This window comes from Lonchura striata, chromosome 8 (genome assembly GCF_046129695.1).
Source record: "Lonchura striata isolate bLonStr1 chromosome 8, bLonStr1.mat, whole genome shotgun sequence".
In the NCBI taxonomy this organism is placed as follows: Eukaryota; Metazoa; Chordata; class Aves; order Passeriformes; family Estrildidae; genus Lonchura; species Lonchura striata.
This window is the reverse complement of record NC_134610.1, coordinates 36,213,431-36,224,787: the sequence shown is the minus strand read 5'-3', so window position 1 is coordinate 36,224,787 and position 11,357 is coordinate 36,213,431. Positions and strand designations below refer to the sequence as shown.

General features: G+C 56.8%; 1 long non-coding RNA gene across 1 annotated transcript; it reads right to left on the bottom strand.

Moving 5' to 3' along the window:
- Positions 1 to 1,574: 1,574 nt before the first annotated feature.
- LOC144246658 (uncharacterized) lies at positions 1,575 to 2,221 on the bottom strand. The gene is made up of 2 exons (XR_013340325.1): positions 2,169 to 2,221; positions 1,575 to 1,896 (listed from the first exon to the last, which is right to left on the bottom strand). It is a non-coding gene; the product is annotated as an uncharacterized LOC144246658 (long non-coding RNA).
- Positions 2,222 to 11,357: the final 9,136 nt, after the last annotated feature.

Here is an 11,357-nt window from a genome sequence, read left to right as displayed (position 1 = left end):
TCTGACAGATCGTACCCACAAGCTTGGTCACGGGAGGTTGAGGCTACCTTCACTTTGGTGGAAATCCCCCGGTTAGAGTTTCCCTCCTTGAGTTGACGGACCCGTGCTGCCAGGACAGAAGTGGGTTTCCCATCCCACCTCCCCATGTCTTTCCCATGGTCACGCAGGAAGAACCACAGATTAGCCCTAACAATTTTAAAAGGCAAATGCAATTGGTACAAACAAAACTAGTGATAAAGTCCACAACCTGAGGATTCGAGGTATTGGTAGTAGTCCGGTTGAAATGATAGCTGCTCCTCTTGCAGTGGCTGATGAATTGCAGCTGAAGTGGTGATCTTTAGAAGGGTATAGTTTTCTCTGAAGATCTGGTGGCAGTGCAGCCGGTCTTCCTCTGCGCCGGGGCCGCCTCCGAGCTCCGCCGCCGCCGCCTCACCGCGCTCCAGCCGCTTCTCTGGGAATCTTGCCGAAGGAGCTGCTTCTCTGGGAAATCCCGCAAAGAGAGAGAGCTGCTTCTCTGGGAATCCCGTAAAGAGAGAGAGAGCTGCTTTGTCTCCAAAAAGGTACCACTTTATACAATAAAAGAGTGCTTGGCTTCCCCCTCTGGGTGGAGCATCTCACAATGGGATGATGTTACGTTTACCAGCCCTGCAAGTGAGTCAGTCAATGGCCCATTAACAAACCATTACCTCTTCGGAGCAAACCATTGTTCTTGGAAGAAATAACAAACCTGCCCAACCTCCAACAGATGGCAAATAGAATACAAGCTTATCTTACAAACCAGGACAGTACTTTAAAATCTAAAACTCTAAACTATGCTCCACTTAGCTGAACATGTCTGCTTTAAAAGATAGATTCACATTCTCAATTCAAGCACCTAAGTTTGGAAGCCTTTTCCAAGGTCTCACATCAAAACCTGTAAATCTAAGGATTCTAAGCCTTCACTTACAGGCCCGAAGATCTGAGAATTCCTTGCATTTCGTTTTCCAACACTGATGGTGTTAGAGAGTGCCCAGGATCTGTTTTATAAGTCAGCTCTGGCAGGAACAAATTGGCTGCCTGAGGGCTGCTTGTGGCCTCTGACACCCAATTGCTCAGGGCTTCCCACTGCCCCAGTCCCTCCGGGTCTCCCCCAGCCCGGCCAACCTGCCCGGCAGCGGTGCTGCAGCCCCACAGGAGCTCCAGAGGAGCCCCACCAAGAGGCACCTCAGAGCCCTCAACCATCCAGCCAGCAACACACGGGCAGGAGGACACGGATGGTGCTTCCTGCCTGGGACAGGGCTTGTGGCCATCTCCAGGCACCGCTCTCGCAGGGATTCCTGCAGCTCTGGCCTTGCCCACCCGCTCTGTGGGCAGCACAAAGGCTTCAGCAGAGCCACCAAAGGCCAAGGGGCTTGTGGCCATTTTCCCTGCAACCCTGCATGCCTGGGCACCTTGCTGAGCACAAGCAAACTTTTCCCCCTTAAGGGCCTCAGGCCCCCTCTGCTTGCTGTGCTACTGAGCACAAGCACCCTTTTCACCCTTTCCTCCCACTTGCCCTGCAGACCCTGTGCAGCAAAGAATAGCTCTTGGGCATCTGCGTATTCTAACACATTCTTTATTTACTCAGGATAAAAAATGGAAGGGAAGAAAATAAATATCTTAGAGAAGAGGAAAATCCCACTGGCTCAGGTGGCCCCAAGAAAGAGAGCTTCCTGAATCAGCTCTCCTCCGAGCTCCAACAGTGCAGACATCCGAGCCCTGACAGACAAGGCCATGTCATCCATTTCCGGCGCAGCTGATCTTGCATCTTCTGGAAGATGGAGTATCGCCCACACTGTATTGCCTGGAGGACATGCAGTGTTTGAAGTGCCAGCTCTAACACGGCAGTACTGACATCCTCTGTCAGACATTCAAGGGCTGCAAGAGAAAGGAACAGAGCCACGGTCAGATCCCGACTCTGCGGGGAGCCGAGGGGAGTCTCCCGTGCCAGGGCCATCCCAGCCAGCTCTTGCCATGGCCGGGAGGGATCAGGGACCAAGGGGATCAGCCCGAAGCTGCTGGCCACGAATCCCACACGTGTCCCTGAACCCTCTGTGTGCTCTACCTAGGAGAGCAGAGCTCTCCGCAGTCGGGGCAGGGCTTGCAGCTCGCCCCACAGCCCCCGCTGTCAGCCCGCTGCCCTCTCTCACCATTGCAGATCAGCTGGAGCTCTTCTTGCTGTCCCCTCAAGCTCCGCCCGGCCATCCCTGGGAACACAGAGCCTGTCAGCCCAGCGGCACAGCTCCTGCCAGCGGCGCTTCCAGCCCTGTGCCCACAAGGCCTCCTGGCCCGGCAGGGCTCAGCCCGGGCCCTGGCCGCTCGCTGCCGAACCCAGGGCACGGCTGCCAGAGGCGCCGGGCCCGGGTGGCGCTGCCGGGGCAGCAGGCGGGGCTGGGGCCGAGCTGCGGCGGGGCGGGGAGGGAGACCGGGCTCGCGGCTCACCCATGAACCTGACGGCCGCCTCTCGCAGGGGTTCCTGTGGGCTCTCCAGGTAGGGCAGGGCCCGGCGCAGGAGCTCGGCCGCGCTGCTGCTGTCCTCTGCTAGCTGGAGAGAGCGGCAGCAGAGAAGGGTTGGCGCGGGCTCAGCCCCTGGGCCGGGCGCTCCCCGCGCCAGCCCCGGCCTCCCCTGCCCGCACAGCCCTGAGGCCCGGCCAGCAGCCGCTGGCGCCGGGCTCTGGAGGGGGCAGAGGGCCGGCTGCTGCCCGGGGAGCCGCGGTGCCGCCCCGCAGCCCCGCCGGGCCGCGAATCCATCGGCACCCGGCTGGGCCCGCAGGAGCCTGGAGCAGAGCCCGCGCGGCCTCGGGCTGCAGCAGCGGGCAGGGGCACAGCTGCCAGCCCGCACACCGAGCACCGCGCTCAGGGGCTGCTCCAGGCTGGGGCTGCGGCCTCCCCGCCCTCCTTACCAGGATGTCAATGAACCTCCATAGCTTCTCCTTCTTTACAGATTTTTCCAGATCTCTCCTCTTCAGGAATTTGGCCACACAAAGCAGCGTTTTCCAAGAAGCCTGGAGAAGAGCAGAAACATGGAAATGCCCTGCAGCCAAGGGCCCCCAGGATCAGCGTCTCTGTGCCAGGGCCTGGAGGAGGCTACAGCCCTCCAGGCACCAGGGCAGGAGGCAGCTGAGCCCCCTCCCAGGGGGACAGCAGCAGCCCTTGCGTCCTCACCTTTGCCACCTGCCAGTTCTCATCATGGCAGTGGAAGAAGAGTGGGAGCACACTGTGGCACACTTGTGCCTTCAGGGCCTTTCTTCCCTTTTCCAGTGGAAGATTCAGCAATGTTCTCAAGAGCAATATGGAGAGCAGCTGTACCTGGCTATTGTCCTGTGTGAAGAGATGAAAATAAGACCTCAGCATGGGCTGCAAAGGGCTCAGCTGGGCACAGGCCTGAAAATCCACAGGGCACCAAGTGTCCTGGCATCAGCCAGTGGCTGTGGCTGGGGGTACGGAGCCTTACATGGTCAAAGAGAGGCAGGAGGGACTCAGCCAGCTGCAGGACAGTGGGGCTGGGGATCCACATGTCCTTGTCCATGATTATAAAGTTGAGTACCATGACTGTTATCTTAACAATCTCTCCATCTGCATCCTGCAGGAGCTCCACAAGACGTTCAGTCAGGTTCCACATTTTTTTGGTCTGTGTAGAACACAAGTTTGTGAAAGGCAACTCTGCTGCCGCAGGGCCCAGAAGCCAAAGGCCTGTCCCGAAGCACTCGGGCAGCTGAAGCGGGAGGCAGGAGAGCTGGGAGTGGCTGTCCCAGCGGACGAAGCCCTACGCAGCCCAAGCAACAGCGTTCCCCAGCCCCACGCTGCCTGCATGGCTTCAGCTGCTGCCCCCTTCTCACCCTTGAGGGATCGTCAGTGAGCTTGAGAAGGGCCTTGAGTGCCAGGCAACGCTTCTCCCTGCACTCGCTCCACAGGTGCCTTGAGAAGATTTGCTGGACTCTGTCAGCATTGTGTTCACTCAACTCCAGGTGCTCAAGGACCTGAAAGGCACAGGGCAGTGACAGGGGACCCGGCCGGCAGGAGCCCAGAACCGCACAGGGCGGGGCCCAGGCAGCAGCACAGGGCGTGGGCACCGTCCCAGGCAGCTGCGGCTGCGAGAGGGCAGAGAGCTGGGAGGCAGCAGAGCCAGGCAGCGCTGGCCAACAGGCTCACCTCCACAATGAAGGCCAGGGCAGGCAGATCCCAGCGTGGCTTCTGTGAGCTGAGCAGCCGGAGCAGATAGTGAAAGATGCGGGAACATGAGGATATGGAGATGCAGGACATCTCCCTGTCAGGAGTAAAAGTCGCTTAATTAAGACTATGAGCCAGGGGAACAGACCTCTCCCCAGAACTAACTCACAGTGGTCTGGTCATTCCCCAGCACACAGAAAGGAGAAATGGGCCATTAGGAAGGTGACTCTTTGTGGGCACCCTGCTCTCCCAACCTTCTCCAGTCTCCTTGGCTGTCCCTCAGTGACAAGGCCCTCTGGCCCCTGACCAAGGGACTGTGAAGGACACCCCAGACACAGAGCACAAATGCCAAGAGCAATGGGAAAGGGGTCCCACCTGGCCAGCAGACCCACAGCATAATGGTGGGTGTCAGCACAGAGCAGCGTGTCCCAGCCACGCTTGCGTTCCATTGACACCACCACATGCTCATACTGCTTTCGGCACAGCAGGGACTTCAGGGTTCTCACTGCAAACCTGAGTGCAGAGCAAAGCCCGGGTCACACTGGGAGCACTGGCTCCTGCCCTGTCCATGTGGCAGGAACAGAAGGACTGGGATGGAGCACCTGTTGGGGCTGGTAGCAAGGCTGTGTTCTTCCTGGCATCCCTTCCAGAAGGTATCAACCGCCTCTGGCATCTCTTTGGTGCTGGAGAACACTTGGAAGAGCAGATGCACAAATAACTGCGGGAAATGCACCATCACTTTACGTGGGACACTGGGCTCCTGGAGGATCTTCCATATCACCACAGTTCCCTGCAAAGGACAAAGCCCCCCAAGACAGCGCTCAGTGCTGAGGTGTCTGTGTGACTGGGACCGAGCGTGGCAGGGAGAGGCCCAGAGAGACACAGGGGGAGCAGCAGGCCTGGTGGCCCTGCAGCTGTCCCTAGGCCAGCTTTCAAGCCAGTGCCTGAGGAAGGGAGATGCAGTGGGGGAAGGAGGATGGAGAGCTGTAGGACAGGCAGCCTTGGGGCCAGCAAAGGCCACTGGCAGAAACTCACAGCCAGGGCAAAGACACCCGTTTTGTCCCCATCGGAGGTGCATGTGCTGTGCTCTGGCCAGCTCCCCAGCACATCCAGGAGTATCCGCTGTGCCAGCTCTGCAGTCCTGGGCGTGCACATGATGGTCTTCCACATGGCCATGGCAGCTCTGCAGGGTTAGAGCTCTGTCTCAGGGCATCTCAGACACAGCACCGTGGCCTGGGCATCTCTAGGGGCCCGGGTTGACTGCCGGCTCTGCCTTTGCCCACTGCCCCTCTCCAGCAGCAGCCAGGCAGCCCAGCCCTGTGGGGACAGGGCCCTGTGGGGCAACAAGGGAGCATGACAGCAGGCTCAGGGGTGACACGCCAGGGCTGGGAAAGAGAGCAGCCAGAGGGCCCTGAAACTCTTCTGTCGGTCAGACACCTGGCACAGGCTGTACAGGGCGATGGGTTGTGGTGAGCTGTGAGACCTCTAGGCAGGTGGGCCCCTTACCTGTCACAGGATGGGGCCACACGCAGGAGTGTCATTACTGTGTCTTTTGGCTGCGCTTCTGTGAGATACAGCAGGGCGTTGTCCAGCCTGTGCTCAGCAGAATCATTGGCCATGAGCCACTGGTGGATGTATCTCACCATGGCAGGGACCTGGAGAAGGCACGGGGAGACTTGGAAAGCTGCCAGAGGGAGCAGTGTTCCCAGTGTCCCCAGAGAAGTGCTTCCCTTCCCACCGCACTGTGATGGCCTCAAAGGCTCACCAGTGGCCTCCTTAGGAGGCCAAGCAATTCCTGGGAGGACCAAACCCTGGCCACAGGCTGCTTACTTGCTTTGGATTGTAAAAACCTTCCTGTACAAGCAAATCCAGCAGGGCAGCGCTGGTCTTGGTTTGGAAGATGGGCGAGTATGCTCTGAGCCCAGCGCCCCTGGCAATGTTCTCTTCCTGCCGAATTGTCTTGATGAATTTGCAAACGAGCTGAAGGAGAAGGGCAAAAAGCCATGGATGTTACATGGAGTGCTCCACACACGGTGCTCGGTGCTCGGCTGAGCAGTGACAGCAGGCCCAGCCCAGGTGGGGATGGCTTCAGGTACCTTTGCTGTTCTGTGGAAGCGGCCATGGTTGGGTTTCTGTTCTCGTGTCTGGTCCAGGGCTGAATCTGGCAAAGAGCGAGCGCAGCCAGGGCTGAGGGGCTGCAGGAGGGGCTGGAGAACACAGGCCCGCCCTGCGCTGCCGAGGCAGGGACAGCCCCAGGATGCCACAGATGGATGGATCACGGCCACTGTGGGGTGTCTGCCCAGGCCCCTCTTCTGTCCTGTCCATGGGCACGTCCCCAAGGGATGGGATGGGATGGGATGGGGTGGGGTGTGATGGAGCCAAGCTGGCTGAAGGCACCAGCCCTGCGGCCTGGCTCTGCCACTTACCCTCCTGTGGTGGATGGAATGGCACCACCTCTTCAGTCTCTTGTGCTGGGGCAGCTGCAGGGCCGCCTTCTTCCTCCTCTACCCAGGTCAGCTTGGGCACTCTCAGGGCTCCCTGCCCCATGTCTCTGACCGGATTTCTGGCTACCCTCAGGAGAGATGCCTTGGAAAAATCTGGGGCACCAAGTCTCACGGTCTGCCCTCAAGGGCACCTGCAGAATTGAAGCCTTGGAAGGCCACAGCTCACCGAGTCCTGTGGTCTGGCCTCAAGGTGAGCTGCAAGAACTATGCCTCAGAAACACTCCGGGTTGGACAGGAATGAGCGCGCTGTGTGGGGGCTCCTCACGGCACCGCTCTGTCCCGTCCTCTCTGGTCGCCTGCTCTGAGCAGAGTGGCGTGCTCTTGCCACTTCCAGCTCCTATGTCAGCACGTGTCACAAAGGGCCCTTGGACACCGGGCTCCGTTCCATGCTGCACCGTGTCACGAAGGGCCCTTGGACACCCAGCTCCATTCCATGCTGCACCGTGTCACGAAGGGCCCTTGGACACCCGGCTCCATTCCATGCTGCACCGTGTCACGAAGGGCCCTTGGACACCCAGCTCCATTCCATGCTGCATGTGTCACAAAGGGCCTTGCATACACTGCACCTGCCCTGGGGCCACCCCCTGCCCACTCAAAGTGGCCCAGGTTGGCAGGAATCCCTGGCCCCAAGTGTCTGAGACAGCCCAACAGGATCTTTAGGAAGGGCTCAGACCATCAGCAAACGCTGCCCTGCTCTGCGGGCTCAGGGCAGCAGAAGGAGCCCCCAGGGCTGCCGACGAAGCCGCACTGGGAAGGGCACGGGACCTTCCATGGAAGCTGCCACGGTCCATGGTCATCCTAAACCCATGGGTGTGGCACACACAAGGAACTGTGGCACAAGGAACTGTGGGCCAGGGCACGAATGCTGCTCTGAGCCCTGGGGCCTGGGAACGCTGACACCAGCAGCTGTGGCAGAGTCCCTGCCCAAGCAGACCTGCCAGCCCCCGAGCCCTGGCAGGGCTGGTGCCCGTCTCCTGCCCCAGAGACCTGTGCCCCTGGGGGCTTCTGTGCCAGAGGGGGCCACACCCACGTGCACTGGGGACTGTGCTCCTTCCTGCAGGGGCTGTTGGCAGGAACACCTGGAGGAACTGCTGGCAATGCTTGGTGTCTGTCAGATGATGTTGCTCTTCCCTAGAATTAATTTTTTTCATAGAAGGGATTAGCAGCAACACAAAAGCTCCAATAGCTAGTGAGATTCACAAGACAGAGACACAGTCACGTCTCATTGGACTTTTCTGCACATTTTTAAAGCATTCTGGATTAAAAAAACAGCTGAGTTGAAAGTTTAATGCAGCAGTTTATGTGTCTAGTTGAAGCCAGCAGCTAATACCTGGTGCATTGGAAAAATGAAGAGGCCAGGAATAACTCTCAGAGGAAAAGAAGGTGTTCTGTGTCTCTGAGTGTGGTGCAAGCACCCTAAAGGAGCAGCCAAGGGAAGTGCTGAAAGCAGACCTGCTGTTCTTGTGCATGTTCCATTGCTGTTTCTGTGGGGTCCAGAGCCACCAGGGCAGCAGTGCCTCCACAGCCCTGCTCCAGGAGACGTGGCCACCCTCCCCATGGTGGCCGCAGCTCTGCGGGCCCAGAGCTCTCTGTCAGGGGGCCTCAGTCACAGCACCTGGCCTGGGCAGCCGCGAGGGCCCGGGCTGGCAGCCAGCCCTGCCTCTGCCCCCTGCCCCTTATTGGCAGCAGCCAGACAACAGCTGTAGGGAAGGATGGATAAATATAATTATTAATAAATAATACAGCCAGGATGAGAACAGTCCTCTCTGCTAGCCGGACAATGCCCCTGCCTACGGATGGGTCCTGGGGTCAAGTGGACTGTTCCATCTCACCCCCCAAAATGTATGGTTCACCCCGCACCTGTAACCCTCCCCTGAAACATCAAGTGCATGTAACCCCATTGGCCCAAGCCTTGTTCCAGCCCACCTTGAAGCCCCCTGATAAGGGGGCTCTGAGGGGCCAGACGCTGTTTTGGAACTTCCCCTCCTCATGGAACTTCCCTCACCCTCTCAAGCCTCGCCACGTGCTGCGTCTGGCAGCTCAAAGCAGGACCTTTCTCCATCCCTAATAAACCTTATACCCCAAGAGCAGCCTTCAGAGATCTCTCGTCTCCATTCATCTAAACCGTCCTGGAGCCGGCAGCGCTCTCTACAAACAGCGCCTGCAGGGCTCCCCTGCCCACCGTGAAGGTGCTGGCACCAAATCCTGGCGCTGGCCCTGGAGGGGCAGAGGGCCGGCTGCTGCCCGGGGAGCCGCGGTGCCGCCCCGCAGCCCCGCCGGGCCGCGGCTCCATCGGCCCCGGCTGGGCCGCAGGAGCCTGGAGCAGAGCCCGCGCGGCTTCTGGGAAGGGAGCAGCATGTGCAGCACGGGCTGGTGCCCCTGGCTGCAGCACTGCACACGGACTGACTCCAGAATTCAGACCTTACAGAACATGGTTGCACAGTTACATTCACACAACAATAGATCTCTACAGCTTCAGGCAATCACACAGCAGGTTTTTGTTGCCACCTGGCAGGGTGCTAGACATGCTGCAGCCTTCTTCAAAGTGTCACCTTCAGAAGCTGCTCTGAGTAAGGCCACAAGAACAGCCATTTCAAGTCCACACACACACATAGCCCAGCAGAGGAAAGACAGGAAGGGTCTATTTATGATGTATTCCAGCAAAGGTTTATTGCATCCACCTGGCTGAAGGGATCAGGGACAAAGACCTGGCCATGTGCTCTGCACAAGGTTAAGCAGGGGTCAGTGGCCAATGGTCTGAGGGCACAGGGGCAGCACAAAGGGCAGAGCAAAGGGCATTGGCCTACAGGGAAGATGGGGCCGGCCACCAGGGATACCACAACCAACGAGGAAACAGGGAAAGGAAAAAATGCAAGAATTTGGGACACGGGGAAAGGAACTGGGGTGGATCCTGGTGTTGCAAGGCTCCATGGCAGAAGTCTTCTCTTTAAGCCTAGGTGGAGAGTCTATTGTATATTCTTCCAAGGCAAGGCCCTTGGGATTTCCCGGAAGGGTTTAAAGCATTCCACAGGTTTTATATAGGAAGGGAGTGAACAAAAAGCACAATTTTCACATCCAAGGCAGACAAATGATATGGGAAAAATAATTTCCAGAAAGGAACCTTATCTCAAGAATTTATGATGCAGCTAACTGCCAAGTGAATCAGTGAAAGCCCAGCTCCTTTATTTTTCAGCAGGAAATATTTCCACATGAAAACAAATACCACTGCTATTGTTAGCGCTGGAGCCCCCAGGATGATGTCATGCACAGCATACAGTACAGTTGGGTGATAAAATGCAGAGAGAAAAGAGCAGCAACCTCTCTGAATGTATCATATGGATATAAAACTTGCAGAGAGTATCCAAAGAGGGGAATGAAGATGAGGAGGGGCCAGGAGGGGAAGCTGTATGAGGAACAGCTGAGGTCAATTGGCTTGTTCAGCTTGGAGAGAGGAGGAGGTCTCAGCATGACTGGCAGCTTTCTCCCAAAGGACAGCTCCAATCTCTGCTCTCTGTGACAGGGACAGCACCTGAGGGAGTGGCTGGAGCTGTGTCAGGGCAGGGTCAGGTGGAATTTTAGGAAAAGGTTTTCCCAGATGGTGCTGGCACACTGACCAGACGCCCTCAGGGAATGGGCACAGCCCCAGGCTGACAGAGCCCAAGGAACATTTGAACAATGCTCTCAGGGATGCATAGGATAGGATTGTTGGGATGTCTGTGCAGGACCAGGGGTTGGACTCCATGATCCTTGCAGGTCCTTTCCTCTGGTGAGTCTATGATTCCATGATTCCTAGACACTGGGAAGGAAGGTTGATACAATGCTTTGCCATGTAAATAAATGCTATTTGTAGTGCCTTCAGTTGGCTATGCTCTCAGCTATACCAAAAAAAAAAAAAAAAAAAAAAAAAAAAAAAAAAAAAAGTGACAGAATTCAGCTGCTATTTTAGACAGAAAGCGCCACCTCACCATATCAAGCACTGCTCTGTTTAAAGGTTCCAACAATCTCTTCTCCATTTCCAGCTGCAAACATCAGCAAACACACATTGGAAAAGTCAAATGAATTCCAACATTCCCAGAATACAAATTTTCATGATTGAAACCAAGGAAGGATTGCCCACAAAGCCTTAGAAACAGTTCCTAGATAAATTAATGCCTCTCCCATGCAGGGCTGTAATAGCTGAACTTCTGCACTGCTGAAAGGTTCCGGGTAGAAGGGGAACAAGTCCACAATGTTCCTTTACAGTCTGAAATAGGGATGCAGGGTTGGACCAAAGGCTTTCCTTGGGGGGATGATGCTGAAATCCACTACATTCTGGCACACCAGCATTCCAGACCCCAGCAGGTCTGACAGCCCGTGCAAGGAACAAGCAAGATCCAGCTACTACAGGGCAGAACAGGAAGGGAGATTGATTCATTCAGACATGCAATTAGTGCTTGAAGGAAACCCATGCACAGGTCCCTCCAAGTGAAATGGAAAAGCAAAGGGATTTTGGCAACAGCAGCAGAACTCTTGGAAATAGGAGTGATTTGCAACAGCAGCTTAACAAGGACTAATTGCTGCCACTGGACCTTAGGGCAGATGAGAAGAGTTTGGGTAACACAGGAATCATGTCAGGAGATAAGCAGCCATCTCCAGTTTCACCACAACCTTGCAACAAGCAGAAAG